Raw genomic sequence first — 21,888 nt, 5'->3', positions numbered from 1 at the left:
ACAAAGACAATTAACTAAATTGGTTTTTCTACAATTGTTTCCTCTGTTGCAAAGTTTGCCCCTAGTGTGAAAGTCTCACTTTCAACTTACATTCCACACCCAAGCAGCTTTCTATCTAGAGTTTGAAAATTGCTTGGACAAGGAAAAATTGCACCTCACATTTTCCAAGTGCTTTGTATATCTTACGGCTGTCCAGTCTTTCTCAAGTAGTAATTATGAGCATTTATTTACAGCTCACGTCTCAAATACTCATAGTATGCAGTGTGTGTCTATTACCAATGATTTGCCCATTAATCAATAGAGATGCGAAAACAAGAATATGTGAACTCTGGCACAGACCCAATTAACCTGAAATAGGAGAGAAGGGACTTTATCCTCTAATTGAGTTACATCTTGAGGTGGAGTGAGCTGATGGGTTCTGGGAGGTCACTGAGGGATGGTGGCCTCATGCTGAGGGTGGATGCCTCACGGGGAATGGATTCCTAAACTTACTGTGCTCTGTTCTTCTTGTAGACAACCCAGGGAGTCCAGCAACCCATAGTACGGTGCATCCAAGAGTCCAGAAACCCATAGTACAGGGAATCCAAATGACCTGATAAGTCTTTAGGAGCCTGGAGATTCACAATCAAGAGGACAGGCCTACTTTTGGAGAAGGCAGGTTCTGGAGGGAGAGTGAGCTTAAAGTCAGCCCCCATTCCTGATATCTTCTCTTGGCTTGACTGTTGTTCCAGCTTGTGCGGTTTCTTCCCTTCATCCCTGGGGTGGGGGAGTCATGAGCATAGACCTGGTACCAGGCAGTCCTGGGGTAGAATCCTCATTCAGCCTGTGTTCCCACCTAGAAAATGGAAATAGGTTGTATTATTTCTACCTCCCTTGTGAGATTGTCGTGGAGATGATCATTTCCAGAGGGCACTTTGCGCAGAACGTGGCATGTGGTAAGAGCTCAGCCCACATCAGTGCCATTGCCATCGTCATCCTCAGGCTCGTTTGAGTTAAAGATGAAGGGGGCAGCTCCTCGGCATTCATGATTCCATGGGCTGTGGGCGTCCTACGAGCAGATATCTGCTGATGTGAGCCAACGAGGGGCAAATCAGTTTAACCACATCCGGGACCCAGGTTAGGGCCCTCCGGAGAAGAGGCTTTCACAGGGTAATGCTCTATGGAAACTTTAGTGTTGGGTTTCTTCCCCTGATTTATGCTATCCTTAGGATCCCACCACTAGGGCCAGGAAGAAATAACTGAAGTTCCTGCATGTGGATAAGAAAGCAGTCACTTATTTCTGGAAACTACAACTGAGACTTGGGGAAGCTGCTTAGGATGATGACATTTGCATTTCACACCATAACGGAAATGGTGCCTCTGTGTGTCGTAGCTTACTCTTAACAATGAAGCATTGCATGCCCACTACATGCCAGCCCTGTGCTGGCATTGACAATTAACAGAAAAACCCTTTGGAAGAGTCATGTTAAGTTTAGTGGCCATAGAGCAAGGAGCATCCAGGATGAGAGAGCCCTCAATATCTGGAGTCGAGGTTGCTTCTGCAGAGAGTGAGGACAGTAGCCCCTATATGCAGCACCTCTGCACCTGGGCAGTCACTTGTGCTGTGTGACCACTTGGTGCTCAGGGCCTCGGTCTCTGCAGCTGCTGCCATGCTGAGAACAGCACAGGTGCCAGTTCACACAGGTCTCATGCCCAGGATGTCCTTAGCAGATGCCTCACAGTGGATAGCTGGAACCCAGAATGGACCTGACCCTTCTGTTGTTCGTGTCCTGTTGGCTCTGGACAGGGTACCCTCCACAAGCATGTCAAGCAAGGCCCTGGGCAGCCCCTACCCATGGTCCAGTTGGAGGTGACAGCAAGGTGAGCTTAGTAAGGCACCAGCTTAGGGCAGCTAGGGCAAGCCAGAGAGTCAGAGATCACAGCCCAGATGGTGCAGCAGGCCCTCCTTCTGCCATGATGCGTATGACAGATTACGTCATCTGTCTGGCATACCCAGGTACAATAGATCAAGAGTCCTGCCCAGTTCCACACATTGGCTGCAATCCCTTTTATACACACACAGTTTTTCATCGTGTAAGTGTATGGCAATGATATTATTACAGGGATAAATTTAAATCCACTTGAAATTCATTATCATAAAAGCAACTCATTTCCAACTCAGCACACCTGAGGTATTGTTATTCACACATTACTTGTGACCTCCCAACTCACAGAAGTTGATATCTGGGTATAGAGTGTGATTTTTCTCCCATTAGGGACTTCATAAGAGTTCTTGAAATAGCTGCCTCCCCAGCTCCATCTCTCACCCCTTGTGCCTGCCCAACGTTTCCAGAAGGCGCAACCATAGACAGCAAAGGTCCTGTGTGCACCTCCACAGAGAAACCCAAACCCTCACACTTCTCTGGAGCCACATGGCCAGATGAAACCTCTGAGAAGGATGTAAACCAAAGCCTTGTCTGTCCTGATGGCAGAAGTTGGAACCCTGTAGGGCTTCTCAACATGTGATCTAAGACCACAGCTTTGTAACCTAACTCAGCCACGGTCCTAGTTAAAAAGGCACATTCCTAGACCCTGCCTCAGAACTACTGAACAGAGTCACTGGGTGTGGAGTCCAGGAATCTGCATTTTTACCCCTGTCGCCCCCGCCATTCCCGCCCTTCCCCCTGCCACTGTGTGCACTAATTGCTGGAAGCACTCATGAGGAGAGCCGCCTGTGTTGTGTAGAACTCCCACCCCCGCAACACACACTCACTCACCCTTTCACTTACCAACAGTTTCCTGGGCTTGGGAGGTCTGGAGAAGGCAGTTAGCCCTGCAAATTGAGAAAGGCAAGCCTCGGAAGTGGACTCTTATATCTCTACTGCCAAAAGGGGCTACATCCTCTCAGGCCCCTGGGTTCATTCCTTGAGAACAGGGCTCAGCTGTGGGAGCTGATAAAACAAGGCACCCTTCCAGTTACTGAGCACCTTCTAGTGGCCCACACTGTGCTGGGCATTGCACATGAGCCGTCTCTCGTCCTTGGGGAAGATAGTAGTTGTTATCCATGCGCTATAGGTGTGGAAACTGAGGCCCAGAGAGGTTATGTGGCTGGTCCAAGGTCACACAGCTGATCACAGCTGAAGTGAGATTGTAACCCAGGGCTGCCTGACTCCAGAGCCTGTGTGTTCTCCAGTGGTGACATTGCTGGGGTAGTCTTGGGGGGCAGTGTGAGCTAGTTCATAGGATGGAAGAGTACTGTGAGGAATGTTGGGGTATTTCAAGGTTTGATAAACCAAAATTCCTCTGGGCCGTTGGGCATTTGAGAGACGGAACACTGAGAACATAAGACATGCTGAGATTTAGGTTGTTTTAGAACCTGAAATCTCAGCTTACTCCTCCCAGAACTTGTACTGACTTTCGGAAAAAGGAAACATTTTAGCCTGGTTTGGGTTCTGGATTGCAGTAGCAGTGGTGTTTGCTAAACTAAAGAAGGGAACTGGAGCTTCTATCAGTGCATTATTAAAGCAGAACTGGCTGACTGTCTCCCTGGGAAATAACAGGACTGAGGCTTGTGCCTCCAGCCAGAGATTGCTCCTCCATAGCCCCCATTGCCACCACTTCTACTACTTTTGCCTCCACTCCCCAGCCACCCGGTGATCCACCCTGCCAGAATGCACAATGCCGGCATTGATCATTCCCCAACCCATGGTACAGTTCAGTTTCCTCTGCTGCTAATTGGCCATGAGAGCTCCGTTATGAGTGATCAGAATTGTTAGTCTCTTCCTAATGATCTCTGTCTGGAGACCAACTTCATGACATTCTCCAATTAGGGAGTGCAGAGGGGGCAGGGCAGCGCTGTTCATCTGCCCAGAATCCCCATGAAGTGACATGGGCTCATTATGCAGGAGACCCAAGCCACTGGTCCTGCGGGTCAGCACAGCCCAGGAGAGCCACGGAGGCAGGTCTCCCCCTCTCACATCCCCAGACTCCCGGTATCCTTTGCTCCCTGTGTCCTCCCTTCATGGCAAAGACTTTCCTTTGGTCAGGCTTGAAGGACAACACTCTGTCTTCTGCTAGCACACTCTGTGCTTTAAAAATTCCTAACTGGGAAAGATGACTTCTTTTGAGATCAAAGGCACACTCTCAGGGATGTTGGGGCAATGAGGAAGGTGAAAGCTACAGAGGAAGTCAAGACTGGTCCACTTCCAGCTCCCCATATGTGGAAGAAGAGAAGACCAAGGCCAAGAGAGAAGGGTCTTGCTCAGGGGGGGTCCTCAGCACTTAGACAGGAAGACTAGAGCCCCCCACGTCATTCCTGCTTCCCTTCTCCTCACCCTAACTTCAAATGCAGGCTCTTTATCCTATGTCCCTGTTCTCCCTTTGGACCCAACCAGCTTCTGGATTTCTTCCGCCACTTGGCTTATCGTGCAGTGGACAAACCACACGGCTACACTTGACAGCCAGAAACTGGATCATAAGCTTTGAGGGCAGGATCCATATCTCCCTTATTCTCTGCTGTGTCCCAGGACCTAGCATCTCACCCACAGTAGGAACACAGAATTATTCAATGAGTGAATTAATTAATTAATGCTTTAACTTTAAAGTTCAAATGTAGAGTTTCAGAGAGGAACCCAGAAGGGCTATTCAAAGAAATGAATATCCAACAGTGGAAATTCAGATATTACAGAGTCTTGGGAGGTCAGTTGGGCATTAATTCTTTCCTCACAAGAGTCTGCTAATTACTTTTCCAGGTTTTCTGTTGAACAATTTGAACTCACATTCGACATAGCTTTCCCTTTTGTCTCTTTCTTAATATCTCAGCACAACTCCTGCTGTGGGGCATTGTTAAACCTCAGGCCTGGAGGGTTTGGCGATGCGCGGTTAACAGCTTTGCCACCTGGGGATGGCCTTATCTCTGCCAGCCTCTGGCTGACTTGCTCTGGGTCTCCTGCTGGGAGACAAGACCAGGCTGGGACAGGCCATTCAAACAGCTTGAGAGCAGCTCTTAAGACAAACCTCGGACTTAGCTAAGGTACCTTTTTTTTTAGGTCACTTTGAAGAAATCTTAATGTTAAAAAGATTTACAAACTAAAAACTTTATAATAAAGTGTTGTCAAAAATCTGTAACAAAATCTACGTCAAGTCCTTATAGTGTCTGGAACATAATAAATGTGCAATACATGTGAGCCCGTAGATCTTTTCTATCAATACTCACTTGAAATAGATTAATCCACAGTCTAATAGTTAGACCCAGTCTGATGCGCATAAGAAATGTTGCTATATCTTTTGTTTTGTTTTTACAGATTTTCTTTTGATTAGGTTATCTATTTGATGGGAAGGGAAGAAAGGCCTAGCATTTTCTGCACCCACTGTGCACCAGGAACCATGCTAAGTGCCTTACATTTCACTATGGCATGTGCTTCTCTCTACGGGCTTCAGGGAAAGGCTTATTCTCCCATTTTCCAGATGGGAGAATTAGACTCAAGATCTCAAGATCGTTAGACTCCAAAGCCAGTACTCTCTCAGACTCCAAAGCCAGTACTCTCTCCTTTACGTGGTATTTAGAAGTGAGCCCAGCTATGGGAATGCTCCCTAGTGACCACATGGTCACTGCCAGCTTCCCTGTCCAGACCAGCCTTCCCTTGGCCTGAGATGTGCCATAGTGCCTCTCAGAGGACACCATCATGTATTCCTGTAGTGCTTGAGTGTCACCAACCCGGAGACGCCGTGGGACAGCACAACCAGGGAAGTTGTAGAGAACCCAGGTGCCCCTGGACATTCTAAAGACCATCATCTGAGAGACTGCTCGGAAATGCAAAGCTCACAAAACATGTCATTTCCTGTCTCTAAGGTATTGAATACAAATATCATCTCCTTTTATCTCCCATCTCCAAAACAGTCCCCTCGGGTTGTGTCTCTCTCAAGTGCTCTGTAAACTTCCCAAATTGTCAGCCGGTCCCAGGAGATGCTTCCATCACGCTGGGTGATCATCTCATGATAACTTCCGAACTGGCCTCCTGCACTGTTCACGGGTCTGGCTGGTTACCCACGCAGCAGAATCACTCAGCAAATGCTTGGATGTGCACTAACTTTGAACGGCTAGAAAGTTCAGGGGCACCACCTGCCTCGGAGCTGCTGCATGACTCGGGTCTGAGGTGTCCCCTGAAATCTTGGGGACAGGCACTCCTTCTGCTGGCGTCAGACAGAATGTGGTCTCCCCACAGGGAGCCAGTCCGATTCTGCAGAGCCCGGCTCGGCCCTCCTGGTCTGCGGGTGCCCTTTGCCCTCGTGCACACAGCGACACCTGGTGGTAAGCTGGTGAACCGCCGGGACCCCAGCGCTGTTCCTCAGCTCCATGCTGGGCTCCAGCTCACGTGCGCTGTGTGCGCCGAGGGACTTGTCCTGGCACGTGCACACCCAGTCTTGTGCACACACCGAGTACTCCGTTGTGACAAAGTTATACTCAGTTATGTATGTCTTCTTCCTGCTCTGTGCAGAGAGCAGTCCCGTGGCCTCAGTCATGAGTCATTTGTCTGTACTCATTCTCAGAGGGGAAGAAAATGAGCTGTTTCTAACCACGTCTATCGTCACCACCCCGATCGCCATCCTTACTGCCATCAACCACCACCATCCTGGCCGTCACCACTACCATTGCCTCCACCACCATTAGCCATCACCACCGCCTCACCGCCATCATCCCCACCACCCCTCGATGACCACAGCCACCTTTGCCTTTACTACTGTCACCCCATGCACTCCGTCACTCCTGTAGCAGGGGCTAACTCCTCACATAGCAGCAGAATTGGGCAGCCCTGCCCGCTGAGGTTCCAGGAAGGAGGCTGAGGGCCTCTTCCACAGACAGTGCTGTGAAAGGCTCTTGGAAGGAGGGCAGGAAGGACCCAAGAGAGCAAGGCAGAGGGAGGATGGGCCTTCTCCAGCTCCTAGCTGGCAGACAGGACAGCATGAGGTACCGCCTGGATGCATTTAGGACTGAAGTTTCTGCTGATGTCAACGAATGCTGGAAATGTCCCAGGACCCCAGTTCAGGACTGCGCCTCATCCAGGTGAGCAGTGCAGAGCAGTCAAAAGGGGCCAGGAAACAAGCCGCCCATTCATTCGTGCAGTCCAAGAACAAAGCCAGCGGGCCAGCTCCAACCTGTTGTGACAGAAATACCAGGGGATCTTTTCTTTTTCTTTCCATTTCCCCCAGACAGCAACTGTACAAATGAAACTTCAAACCTAGAGCTCGGCCGTTCAGAGCCTGCACAGCACTGACCTGTTTCTTGTTCATTTAGCCTCATTCTCTCAGAAGACAGAAAGCCTCATTCATCAGAACAATCACTTCAGCCCAGAGGGTCTTGGGTGTTGTTTCTAAGACATTACAACTTGCAGCCATAAAGGAAAAATGAAATAAACGTGGCAAGAGTTTTGAAGTGATCTGAATGACCCAATTAAACACATATTTTCAAGTCAAACACACCTTTCCTAATGTAGAGATAGAATTGTTAAATTTCACAAATTACCATGCTCGATAATTGTCTAAGAGTAATTTGTGTAGGATGACGCTGTTTTCTATTTACTCTCATTCCCTAGGTGATGTCTTCTAGTCCCATGACTTTAAAATCTTCCATTTCTGCATCTCCAGGGACACCTCCCTCCTGAGCTCCAGGTTCACATGGGCAACTACCCCTTGATTTTCCCCACTTAGACACGTAATAGCCATCCCATTCTTAAAGTAGTTAGAACAAATTCTTTGATTTTTTTTTTTCCTTCCAAACCTGGTCTTGACACATTTTCCCCCTTTTAGTAAATGGTGAACAGCATCCTCCTCATTGTTCAGCTGCAAACCTACACAGTCCTTCTTACCCCGCCTCCTTCACTCACACTACCCTCCACTGTCTCACCAAGCCCTCCGCTCTTCCTCAGTGCCCCCCAGTCCAGGCTCGGCTCTCTTGCTCAGACCTAGGCTGCCTCCCTGCTTCTCCTTTTGCCACATTTCTGTCAATCCTCCACCCAGCAGCCAGCATGCATTTGTAAGAACATAGATCATATTGTACCACTCTCCTGCTTAAAATCCACCAGTGGCTTGTTACTACACTTAGGACACAGCCAGAGCTCCCCACCCAGCCCTGCTGCTCTGTCCCCAACTCGCCTCTAACCCCATCTTCACCCACGTCCTTCTTCTCTCCTTCATCGCAATCATCCTTCTTGCTCTTCCTTGAAAACATCAAATTCACTCCCACCCGAGGGACTTGGCACTCGTTCTGGACTCTGATCCTCTTCAGCTTGTTCCCTCACTCCATGCTGAAAGGCTGCCTCCTCCAAGAAGCCCTCCCTGACCACCTTATCTAAATATCCCTTGTCCCTTCACTCCTCATCTCCTTTTTTAGTTTTCTTTTTCTTCATGGTACTTATCACTTCCCGCCTGTCTCCTCCACTCAAATATAAGCTCCATAAAGGCAGGGATTTTTGTATGTTTTGTTCACTGCTATATCTCTAGCACTTAGAATATGGCCTGGCACACACTCAATAGGTATCTGAATGAATGAATGAATGAGTGAGCATGATGCCCACCCAAAGCAGATTGCTGCCAATCTTTGTGTCCTATGGGCTGTCATTCAAGGTGGCGGGATGGGCTCACTTGTTATCCTCCCAAGAGCAGCACTTAGAGATCATTTCTGAAGACGGCACATAAGGCGTTGGAAATGGCTCCCCCTCCTGGACCAGCTTGCCAGTGTTACCCACCGTTAGGGCAATGGCCACCCCGTGGAATGCACACCACAAGGGCAAGCAAAGAGCTCAGCGAATGGGGAAACTCTTATCCCATATGCTTAGCTGTCGGGCCTGGGATCATGCAAGGGAAAGTATACAGACAGCAGGCAGGGGAGTCCCCCGACAGTGGCTGTAGCCAGAACTGGCCACATAATTTGTAGGACCCACTGCAGAAGGCAAATGTAGAGCCTCAGCTAGGGGTTTCCTTTGGGCCCACTGCCCAACCCTCTACAGACAGACAACGTCCAACAGCTTGCAACCCCTGTACCAGGATGTGTTCAAAACCTGACTTGAAGGTGAACAAGAGGCCCACTGTATGCACCATGGTGCTATCAGCCTGGGCAGCGACAGCCATACCCTTGCCCCGCCATGAGATGCCTGGTGGTGTGGGCCCAACCATTGCCTCACCCATACCCACACCCAGGCCCCTGCCAGGGGTGGAGGGCAATGGCAGAATATTCCCTCCCCCAGTGTGACCAGGTCACTGTTCAAGGTTGAAGGCAGCAGCAGGGGTGAGTGGGGGATGCCACCCAGCGGATAGGGGTGAGAAGCAGGCAGCAGAGAGCCATCCTGGGATGCTGAGGAGGAGGTGAGAGTCAGGGCCACACATGAGCCGAGGCTGCAAGCCCTGGCACATTCTCCACTGTCCCGTCACCCTTCTCATATAGAACACAAAGTCAAAGAGGATCAGCAAGCATTTCAAGACAAGAACCCCAGCAGTAAGCCCCAAGCTCAAGGCCCTTCTGAATGTGGGACTCTGTATTACTCTACAGCCATGCACCCGTGGGCCAGCCCTGGCTGCAGCCACGAACAGAGGGCCCACCAGCATGGGTCTGTGACCCTCTCCTGTGTTAGAAGCATCTCTGCAGTTTGAGCAGCTCCAGACCACACCAGGTCCCTGTTGTCTTCTTGCTCCTGCTGCTATGGTGGCACCATCATTTGAGGTCAGGGAATTTGCACAGCAGTCCCTGCCTGAGAGCCCCCTTCATCTTCAGAGCCTAGAGTGGGTCAGAGCCCCTGCCAGCCAGCCTGCACAGGTGTGAAGCCCTGGATTGCTTGTTAAGATTTGGGAGGAATAAAAGATTTCTTAAATTTCCACTTGAGATTATTTAATCACAAGTGTGGTTTGAACAAAAAGTAAAACCTGAATATGAATTATTTTAAAATTGAGGTATAATTTACATTCAATTAAATGCATAGATTTTTGTCAATGATATTCAGCAAATGTATACACCATCACTCAATCAAGATATAAAACATTGCTATCAACCTAGAAAATGATCTTTCTAGTCAACCCTCCCATTCACAGAGGCAAGCACTGTTCTGATTTCTAGCATCATAGATTAGTTTTAGCTATTTTTGAATTTTATGTAAGTGGAACCATACAGTAAGGAAACTTTGTGGCTTCTTTGACTCAGACTCAATATAACACTGAGTTTTATCCGTGTCGCTGGGAAAATCCATTGCTCGTTCCTGTTATTGCTAAGTAGTATTTTATTGTATGACTATATCACAGTTTGTTTTGTGGTTCCTGTTAATGTACATTAGGTTCGTTTCCATTTGGGAACTACTATGAATAAAACTTCTATAAATATTTTTGTATGTGTCCTTTTGTGAGCATAGTCTTTCATTTCTCTTGGATATATACCTATGAGTGGCAAATAAGCACATAAAAAGATGTTCAAGATCACCAGTCATTAGGAAATACAGATTGAAATCACAGTGATATACCACTACGCATTTAGTAATATGCCACTAAATTTAAACAGGTTAAAAGTTAACAGACTGACCATAGCCAGTGTTGGCAAGGATCTGGGGGAACCAGAACATTCATAATCTGCTGATGGGAATGTAAAATGGTACAACCACTTTGGAAGATGGTTTGGCAGTTTCTTTAAAAAGTAAACCTACATCTACCGTATGATCCAGCCATTCTACTCTTACCTACTTACCCAAAAGAAATTAAAGCATATGTCCATAAAAATACTTGTACATAGATGTTCATAGCAGCCTTATTCGAAATTGTAAAATATTAGAATCAACCCAAATGTCCATTAACAGTTGAATGAATAGACAAACTGTGGTATATCCATATAGTAGAATGCTACTCAGCAATAAAAAGGAATGAACTGGCTGGGTATGGTGGCTCACGCCTGTAGTCCCAGCATTTTGGGAGGCCGAGGCAGGCGGATCATGAGGTCAAGATATTGAGACCATCCTGGCCAATGTGGTGAAACCCCGTCTCTACTAAAAATACAAAAATTAGCTGGGCATGGTGGCACGTGCCTGTAGTCCCAGCTACTCGGGAGGCTGAGGCAGGAGAATCACTTAAACTGGGAGGTTGCAGTGAGCCAAGATTGCGCCACTGCACTCCAGCCTGGTAACAGAGTGAGACTCCATCTCAAAAAATAAAAATAAAAAATAAAAAAAGGAATGAAATATTGACACATGGCAAACTTTAATGAAGCTAAAACCTATCGATGTATTCTATAACATGAATGAATCTCAACATAATTATGCTGAGTAAAACAAGCCACACAAAACAAGAGCATCTACTACGTGATCCCATTTATATAAAATTATAGGAAATCCAAACTAATGTCTGATGACAAAAGCCCCATCAGACTTGGGTTGGAGGGACAGGGAGGGGCAAAGGGAGGGTTACAAAGCGGCATGAGGAATCTTGGGTGATGTGTTTGTTGTCTTGGTTGTGATATGGTTTCATGGGTGTACATATATGTCGAAACCTTTCAAATTGTATGCTGTATATAGGTGTAGTTAATTGTCAATTATACTTCAATGAAGGTGTGTCCTTAAAAGTCAAATGACTGTATAGTATAATGCTATTTCCGGCCTCTCAGTCGCTCTCCTTATTCAAGTACCACATGGTCTTATTTTTTGTAGCTGTATAGTAATTCATGAGCTAAGGTAGCATTTGTTCTCCAAACTTGTTCTTTTTCAAGATTGTTTTGCATATTCTATATAAAGTTTATTTCCTTATTTCTATAACCATTTCCATATAATTTTTAGAATAGCTTGTCGATTTTTTTCAAGAAGTCTGGTGGTATTATGAATGAAATTGTGTCAAATCTGTAGGTAAATTTAGGAAGAATCCACATCTTAGATATATTGAGTCTTCTAATCCGTGAGCATATTGACCTGTTTCATGAATTATGCTTTTTACAGAATTTTTCATTTTATCTAATTTGTCAAATTATTGGTGTAAAATTTCTAATATCACCTAATAATTTCTAATGTCTGTAATATCTATAGAAATACTCTTTCTTTCACTCCTGATATCAGTAATTTATAATATCCATCTTTTTTCTCCTTGATCAGACTTGCTAAGAATTTATACATTCATAATTTTTTTAAAGAACCACATTTTAGCTTTGCTGATTTTTCTCTATTACTCATTTTCTAGTTTCGTGATGTCTTTTCCTTACTTTTGTTGTTTGTGCTTCCTTTTGGTACACTCTTTCCTTTTTCTTTATTCTTGAGGTGGAAAGTTAGTTCACTGTCTACTGACTCCCGTTGTTTATGATCATAAGTGAAACCTCTTTTTCTTTTTCTTTTTTTTTTTTTTAAGATGGAGTCTTACTCTGTCACCCAGGCTGGAGTGCAGTGGCGCAATCTCAGCTCACTGCAACCTCCGCCTCCCGGGTTCAAGAGATTCTTCTGCCTCAGCCACCCTAGTAGCTGGGATTACAGTTGTGCACCACCACGCCTGGCTAATTTTTGTATTTTTAATAGAGATGGGGGTTTCACCTTGTTGGCCCAGCTGGTCTCAAACTCCTGACCTCAAGTGATCCACCTGCCTCAGCCTCCCAAAGTGCTGGGATTACAGGTGTGAGCCACCACACCTAGCTGAAACCTCATTCTTATTGTTCCCCTGAAAATAATGTGTCTTTTATTCCTCTGGCTGCTTCTTATGTTTTCTCATTATCTTTGGTTTTCAGTTGTTAGATAATAATTTGCCTTTGTGGTTTCCTTTGTATTTATTTTGCTTGAGGATTCCTTGCTTCAGATATTGAGTTGTCTTTCTTCAGTTTTGTAAATTTTTAGCCAATATATTTTCAAATATTCCTTCTGCCCTATTCATTATCTCCTCTCCTTCTGAAATTCCAATTACATGTATGTTGGTCCTATTCTTATTGTCCCACAGTTCTCTAATGATCTGTTTAATTTTTTTTTCATTCTTTTTTATCTCTGTGCTTCAGTACAGGCCTTTTTTATTATTGACCTGTCTTTGAATTCATTGATCCCTTTTTCTGCTATGTCCAGTCAGCTCTTAATCTTATCGAAGCCCATTAATCCTTTATTTCAGATGTTGTATATATCAGTTCTACTAAAGGCTTGTTCTTCTCTGGAATATGATTGACTTAGACATATATTCCTTCATTACTGCCCCATGGCTTTTAAAAAGATATGAATTTTAGTTTATTTGGCATTTTTTGTTATGAGAACAACAATCTTTTTCAAACTTCTGTATCCTAGTTAGAAGTAGAATTCTGTGTACGCAATTTTGGATGCCCTATTTTTTTCAAGTATGTTGAATATTATTGGAAAACTGCAAGTACAGTACACAGAACTTCCCCACATCCTTTACCCAAAGACCTCATTCAAATGTTGCCAGCTGTCTTAATATGTCCTCGATAGAAAGAAGATTCAAACCAGAGCACTCATTGCACTTAGCTGTCATCTGTCCTCAGCCTACTTCAATTCAGAACAGTGCTTGAGTCATTCCTTGATCTTTATGTCCTTAGCAGTTTTTAAAATTACAGGCCACTTATTTCTATTAGAGTTTGTCTGATGTTTCTTCATGAAGTTTTGGCAAGAATATTACTGAAAGTATGCCGAGCTCTTCTCCCCACATCCCATCAAGTAGGAATTTATGTCAACTGGTGACACCATTGGTAATGTTAATTTTGATCACTTGAGTAAAATGATATCTGCCAGCTTTCTCCACTATAAACTTGTCCTGTTTTTCTTTAAAATTAATAAAATGTATAAAAGTAATAAATGTTTTCAGATGAGATACTTTGAGACTATGTAAATATCCTGTTGTTTCTCTTTCACCCGCTAATATTAACATGTCTCAATTCTGTAACCAGAATTAACTAGTACTGTGATTGCCAAATGAAAATGTTCTAGTTCCATCATTTCTTCTACATTTACAAGTTAAAATTTACTGTAAAGAAGAGTTTCTCTTGTCCCCATTTATTTGTTCACTTTTAAAAAATCAGTTCCACCAAATTAACAGAAAGCTATTATCCATTACGACCTTACGATTTTCATGCTTAAAATGTCCCAGACTTGGCCAGTAGGAGCTTCTTCAGACTGCCTTTTATGTCCTTTTTGATGCATCTCATGATTCTTTAAGTGATTCCTTACTTTCTGGTACAAGATGTTCTAGGCTATTCTTATTTTTTCCCTGCCCCTTCCCTGGAACAAACCATTTTTTCAAAGAGCCTTGGTTCTTTTTAGTGGTGAGCTATTTTGAGAAGCAAAGATGTGAGCGTTAAACGTGCTCCTTGCTATTGGGGTTTTGCTGCTTGCAGATTCTCTCTGAAAGCGGGGTAAGGACCTATGTATACATAGACACATACACTTGTATCTTGAGCTATAAACTGTGAGTTCACTTCAATACCTCCAATGCCAGTCCAACCACAGAGTTCATTCTAGTGTTCCCTCTTTTCATATTTGTAATTCTCTTCTTCCATGAAAAACCTAGTTCCCACTGTCCTCAATATATTTATATACTGTTAGATTCTCCTGCATATAAAATAACCTCCTGCCCCTGCCAAGCTGCCGCGCCACTCAGCCACCTTCCTGCACCTAATCCCACCTTGCCACCACCTGCCTCAGCTGCTACCGGAGACCGACAAAGCCACCCTCCCACTTGTGATGTCCCTTTCCTTGTGATGGCTTTGACCCCCACTTGGCCACCACCATGCTCTGCCACCTCCTCTTTACTATGACTTTTTGAAGATAAAACATAGTTAGAATCTCCTCTCCTTGGAATTAAAAAAAGGTGAAAGTCATTCTTATGTGTTTAGAGTTGAGATCTAAGTATATTAACAAGAATCAAAAATAATTTAGTTTTGGTTAATGTGACCTGCTCAGAAGAATATTTCGATTTTTAAGATTGTCTAATTTTGCCACCATAAGTAAGACTGAGCCAGTACTTAGAATGACTTTTGTCCAAGCTTTAGGTGGAAATACATCAACGACAGTGGAGGGTAAAGCCTTCACTTTCGGATGCTACCATCTCAGGAGAGCAGGACAGTCAAACAGGCTTGTCCTGACCAACATAGATGAGAGATCAGATGACATTGTAGGTCGAGACCCACACTGTGGTGGGCCTGCCTAAAGCAAGGCATTGCCTGCTCAGAAGATACTTCAAACTCAACTCAGTCTTTTGATTTCTTCTATCAGAAGTGGCTCAAAAGGAACTAGTCACTGACCTTGTATTTGTAGCCAGCCACATCTACATATTGAAGAAAGAAAGTACTGATGCTAAGGGCTTCTAAGTTGGGTTTGGAGGTGGAAGAGAGGTGCATAGGTTATTGGTAACAAATGTGTCCATTTTTTTCCTCCATTGTATCCCATTAATAGGCTTCTCTTTATTGTTTAAATTCCTGGTGGCAGGAGAGTTTAAACTTGCTTTTAACATGCAGGTGGGCTCAGGAAAATGAAAATAGGCTGTCTGGCAATAACCCAGGCTCCTAGGGTTCTTCTGCAACAGGAATTGTTCTTGTCTCTTCTCCAAAGGGCTAAATGGTGCCGTGTTGAAAATAATACCCCTGTATTTACCTCGAAGTGTTTCTTTAATTGTTGGATTCTGTTTTTAAAAGTCATAATCTGACTTTTGCCTCTGGCAATATAGCAGATAAATATTTTTTTAAATCCTTTTAAACACTGATGTGCTTGGTAAGAAAATAAGGACTACCTAGAGGCTAAAAATACAAGTGAAATCAGGAATCCAGAGAGGTAAGATAGCTGTGAGACTGACTTGACCTTGAGGGCTTTTGCCAAACTAGGTGAACGTTGGTTTTGGTTTACATACCCTCCGTGGCTCAGGATACCAAGGACAAATCCCAGGGTCCTTCCGAGGTAGGCATATGTGGAAGGTTCCCACTCCCAGTCCCCTATATATATACACCTGGGCCCCTCAAGTGCTATATCTGCAGTGTAAGGGTGAACAAGAAAGAAAGAAATCCACCCAGTCCCAAGGACTGGCAAGAAAATGTTCCTGTCTCAAATCTTGGCACTGAGTAGACAGAGAGAAATTTCCTTGAAAATTTATAACCATAGACTGATCACCAGAAGGAATTGTAGCTCATATGCAAACTACCTGAGTAACCTGAAAAATCTCAAACATAAAATTTAGTTTAACCCAGAATGGTGGAGTCCTTGGGTGCCCGGCACAATCAATAAGAGCCTATATCCAAACTATATCTCAAAAAATTTTCACAGAGTATATTCCAGAAAATGTGAGCTCTTTTAAAAAGAAATCAAAACACCAAAAGGAGAGTGCCATGTAAGAACCAACAAAATCTGTGAATAACAAAATGATACCGAATATAAAATATGTATATTTAATATTTTTAAAAAATTAAAAATATGATTGAAAATCAAGAGATTATACAAATGGCCAATCATCTTTATGAATGGCTAAAAAGAACTTCTGAAAATTCAAAATTCAGAACTCAGTGGAAGAGTGTAACAGTAGGTTAGAAATAGCTGAAGAGTTAATTTAAGAGCTGGAAGATGGATTTGAAAAATTATACAGAATGCAACATAGAAAAACCAAAGGTGGGAAATGTGAAAGAGATAAGAGATACTTAAATAGAATGAAAATTTGTAGCATATTTCTAATTAGAATACCTGGAAAAGAGGGAGAAAAATAATGGAATAGAGATACCATTTAATGGAAGATAGGTAAGGATGTTCGAGAATTGATGAAAGATAGAAATCCTCACTTTCAGGAAACCTGATGAATTAGAAGCAGAGTAAATGCAAAGAAATATGTGTGTTTGCATCACAGAGAAATTGCAGAAAACCAGAGAAGATGTTAAAATTATCCAGACATCAAAAATGGATTACCTATAAGGGAATGAAAAGGCTATCAGGTAACATCTCAACGAAGCCAGAGGGCAGGGGAACAAAATGTTTATCAAGTTGAAAGAAAAAAAATACACGAACATAAGAATAATTACACAGCATAAAAAACTCTTTAAAATTAGGATAAAATAGACATTTTAGACAAACATAAAGAGAATTTGAGGTATAAGAAGGAATTATGAGGAATAAAGATAGACTCACCATATACAGTATTGTCATATAGTTAGGTCAGGAAAGGTTCTAAGGTGTTCTAAGGTTCTTCATGGGGAGGGTTAAAGTGTTGATTATAGACTTTGGCTTAATTATACATTTTAAAATTTGAGATAAACAGTAGAAGAATAAAAGAGATATTTAATTTTTGTATGAGTAGAAGAAGAAAATCAGGGTGAAGTATTTGATTCAAAATAAGGAAACAAAAGAGAGAAAGAGGACCACAGAAAAAGGCAAATAAACAATCTAATATAAACTAAATAAATAACATGTTTATGTGGGGATACTATAAGGAAAATGAATGAATCACCACTATATGCAGACATGGGTGTAACTAAATATCGTGGGAGAGCAAAAGAAGAAAGTCTCTGATGAGTACATAGAGTGTGATTCATTTATATAAAGTTCGAAAACATGGAAAACAACATACTGCATAGAAATACAAAGGTGAGATAAACCAAAAGAATGATAAACACAAAATTCAGGCTAATGACGGTCTCTGAGTGGCAATGAGGGAATAGAACTGGAGAGGGACACATGGGAAAATTCAAAATGAAAGACACCGTTCTTTTTCTTTAAATGAATGGATTCATCCGTTTGTTGTACGATAATGCTTAAGCCATCCATAGAGTGGATAAGTGTTCTTTTCTGTCTACTCATTATTTAATAGAAATAATTTAAACATTTATAGTTATTCAAATTTGATTTTTTGTGTGGTGTGAAATAGGTTTCCAATGTTGTTTCATTCTAGGTAGATAGCAGGTTGCCCCAGCATCATCTATCAGAGAGCTATCATTTTCCCATTGGAGTGGTAACTCTTATTATACATCTAATTTTCATATACATTGGCATTTATTTTTGGATCCTGTTTTCTATTTTATTGCCAAATCTGCAGTCACTGATTTGCCTTTTCCTAGGTTGATCTCATATTGATTTTATCACAGCAGCTTTCTGGGTTGAATGTTCTAGTATCTGGGAAGGCACATCCCCCTACAGTATTCTTTCTCTTATTTTCCTTGGTTATCTGGGGGCACTTATTACTTCAAATGAACTTTTTAAGATCATTTCATCTAAGTCTAAAATGATTGGATTAAATTTGTGTATTTATGAGAATGTCTTCCTACCCACGAATAAGAAATGTTCCAATCTTATTTTATGACCTTCAGTAGGGTTTTACAGCCTTTTTTTATATAGGTCCTGTGGCTTTCTTGTCAAATTTGTTTACTAATATTTTATGGTTTTTACCATGATTATGAGTAGATGGTTTTTCTGTTTTTCACCTCTAATTATTTATTGCTACTGTTGAGAGGAATGATTAATTTTGGCATATTTATCATCTGTCCAACTGGTTTCATAATTCTCTTATAATTTTAATATTTTTTCACTGGAGTCTCTTGGATTTCTAAGTATACAGATACATAATCATCAAAAAGAGATCGTTGTTAGCTGTCTTTCTTTTCCAAATGTTAATGATTATTTCATTGTCTTGTCTTATTATACTTCCTTTATGAATAAGAATGATGATAACAAATATCCCTGTCTGGCTCCTGATTTTAATTGGAAACAGTTAGTGATTGGCTATTTAAGGAGTTTTCTTCTATTTATTTGTCCTTAGAGTTTTAAATGGAATTATTACTGTATTTTAAGACTTTCTTTATTTCTATTTTCACTCTAGGTTTTGAGATATGTCTTCTTCTTGACCTTGGAAGACTTGACGTCTTAATAGCGACCATTATCTCCTTAAATTCTTTCCTGAAATTCTCCTGATTTTCTTGTTGGCTCAAAAATCATAGTTCCCCCAAAAACTTTCTTTGTGCTGTGCTTGATTCTCATGGCATTTTGGTATTTTGTTGTCACTATTTAAGGTGTCACTCCTCCCCTGCAGTAGCTGTAATTCTAGTCATTTTTTCAGAGGCTGGAGCTCCCAGTGTATATGGTTCTTTTCCATAGCTTGTTTGAAGGCAACACTGAAGTACCTTAAGGCGGTGGTGGTCTCACAGAGAGTACCTGATAGGGCAATTGCTGACCCTGTGAGCTTCTCATAGAAGTAGACAGGTTGTCAGGCCCCAGTGGAGACCCCTGGTCTCCACATGCTCTTCTGTACTCAGGGGTAGAGCAGACCAGCCCACCCATGCATTCAGGAAAGCCAGCCTCCCAGAACCCTCAGGCCCACCTGTCAGAGGCCTCAGCCACTGCTTGGCTCGGTTGAGCCAGGGGATTGAAGTTGAGAATAGATGAAATCAAATTGTCCGATATTGTTACTAAGCTTTGTCTTGATATTATCCAGTGCATGTTTTTATGGCTGATAATCCATTGAGAGACAAGGGCAGATCCTTGAGAGGAGAAATTGAAATGCTCCTGATTAGAAAATGGTAGTTTTCTGTGCTAATATTAGATATTTTAACTGAGCCCCCATTTTTTTCTTTAAAGGTAGAATGAAGGAGAAAAGCATGTTGTTATTGTGAGACACATCTATGACAAGTGATCCAACCAAGGCAAGGTGCAGACCGGGGCGGCCCTTGTATGGCAGGTAAAGGGTCCTGGAAGAATTTAGCTCCCCATCTGTGCTGGCAATTCTCCAAGGATAAAGTGACAAGGAGCATCACAGCGGCTCACAGAGTAACTCCACAGTGATTCTTGAAATAATTGGAGGCAGCCTGGGGTGTCACGGCCTTAAATCATTAGTTGGTGGAAAAGCAGGAAGGAACCCGCGTAGTGGCGCATCAGCGAGACGGTGCAGACCGTGGAGAGCAGCAACATCTGGTCCCCTTGGCTCCAAGACGGAGGGAGCCCAGAGGAGCTGGGGAAAGTGACAAAGGAGCTAAGTACCTGAAGGAAAAATGAGGGCTGGTGACAGGGAATAAGACAGATGCGAGCTGAAGAGGCTTTAGGCAAAGAAAAGGAACTCGGGGGTAGGAATATATTTGGAGAAAGTGTCTAAAACAAAGCCGTTTTGTAAAAGAAACTCTACCAAGGGCAGAAATCCTATTGTACTTGACATTTTTATGCAGCTTTTCTTCCCAAGAAGGTCTCCAAAATAACCCTTCAAAAGCCGGTTGAGATAACTTGATAGGACAAATAGAGGGAAAAGAAAAAGGTTTGTGCAGTTTTATTGTAGCCAAAAGACATCCAAGTTAAAACACTGGCTCTGATGTACATCCTCAATTCACAGATGTGGGATAATTTTTTCCATCTCAGGGATCTCTATACAGCCCTCTCACGTACCCATGAGGAAACTGAGGCTTGCATGTGAAAGAGACACACCTTGTAGATCCCAGGTCGCTATTCTCCCACCGAGGGCTTTCTACAGTCTCCACTCTTTCCACTCAATCTGTGACCATGTCTGTTTCTGTAAAACCATTGATTGATTACTCAGCTCTCCATCCAGCCAATCTTGGGTCTCTGCAGCATCTTCATCAGATTCAGTCCTCCACCCAGCCCAATCTGTGCCAGGCCTGGTGCTGAGCTCTGAATGAAGTGGAGCCTGGTCCCAACCCTGACACCACAGACCCTGCCTGACGCCCAGCCTGGAGTTCTGAGCAGCTGTGAAGGCGCTGCTGGGGCCCTGCCTCAGGGTCTGCTGTTCTGTCTAAGGAACCACAGGAGCGGGGTCCTCAGGCCAGCAGGTTGGCAGCCTCCTTTAGGTGGAGGAGACCTGGGAGGGCTGGGGGGAAAGCTCTAGAAATGGTGAGTCAGGTAGCTTCACTGTTGTCACAGACAGCAGATGGGGAGATGACACACAGTGCAAAGGGCTCCCAGAAGGAAGAGAGACCATAGGACCTGTCTGTAGCAGGTGAGCCTGAGAGGTTTGCAAGATATGCAGGCATTGGGCCCAGGTCAGGGGATGCCTTTGAAACTGTCACCAGGGTTCCTCTGGCAGGCCAGCGGCCCTGGTGACTACCTGACACTGCCCTTAGGTGTTGAGTAGAGCCTGCAGTTTGTGCTGTGAGTTAGTTCCAGTCACTTTGCCCTAAGAATGTATAATTTCAGACTCCCCTACCTTGGAAGCCGGGCAGAGTTTGTAAGGGTCCAGTGAAGCCCTGGCGCAAGGGAAATTGCAAGGGAAGCATTTCCTTTGGGTATTTCGAAGCATGCTATTTTGCATCTGCCTTTTTAAAAACCATTCAATACTTTCAGTATAAATATGTTCACCTTCCCATTAAGGCTGGCCTCCCGAAGACAGCAACTACCCCACATGTTCATGCACTTGAATCAGTAAAACCAAATGGCTACTTCTTTTCCAGTCCTATTTATTCAACCTTTCACCAATTCAGAGTGTCCGAATTGAGCACTTACTAAGTGCCTAGCTCTCTACATGAATTATCTCGTGTAATCCTCAAAGCAATCCTGTAAGGGGCAATCCCATAAGGACCATTGTTATCCTCACTTTTAAATAGGGAAAAGAAGGTGGAACCTTGCCTGGGCTCACACAGCTATCAACTGTGAAGGAGCACAGGACTGGGTGGAGGCCAAGGTTTTACTGTGTTACTATGTTACTTGAGACCCAGCGGGATCAACACAAGCACTGTAGGAAGTTCTGTTGCAGCACTCCCCCGACCCCACCCCATCCCCGCCCCATCCCCGCCTCAGTGAAGAGGAGCTGCATCCTCAGCTCCGTCAGCTCCCCCACAGCAGCATGGCCTCTGGCTCCAGCCCCTTCTCCCTCTGCTCCACCAGGGGCCTTTCCCAGGAGAAAGTTCTCTCTGTCTCAGTAAGTCTCAGCTAAGTGGCTTGGAGCCTCACGTTCCTGCCTTTCTGGGGTCTTTTTGTGAGGCTGGGGGCTCTGAAGGAAGATGCCCCA

The 21,888-nt window shown here is 43.8% G+C and overlaps 1 protein-coding gene and 1 non-coding gene across 2 annotated transcripts in view; both read left to right on the top strand.

The window, feature by feature from the left end:
* Nucleotides 1–21,888, top strand: part of FSTL4 (follistatin like 4) — a 412,420-nt gene that overhangs the window by 176,441 nt on the left and 214,091 nt on the right. The window lies entirely within an intron of this gene.
* On the top strand, nucleotides 2,537–2,646 carry MIR1289-2 (microRNA mir-1289-2). Its single transcript, NR_035640.3, is given in 1 exon segment — nucleotides 2,537–2,646. It is a non-coding gene; the product is annotated as a microRNA mir-1289-2 (primary transcript).

This window comes from Pan troglodytes, chromosome 4, assembly GCF_028858775.2.
Source record: "Pan troglodytes isolate AG18354 chromosome 4, NHGRI_mPanTro3-v2.0_pri, whole genome shotgun sequence".
In the NCBI taxonomy this organism is placed as follows: Eukaryota; Metazoa; Chordata; class Mammalia; order Primates; family Hominidae; genus Pan; species Pan troglodytes.
The sequence above is the reverse complement of the archived record's forward strand: the minus strand, read 5'-3'. Positions and strand labels throughout refer to the sequence as shown.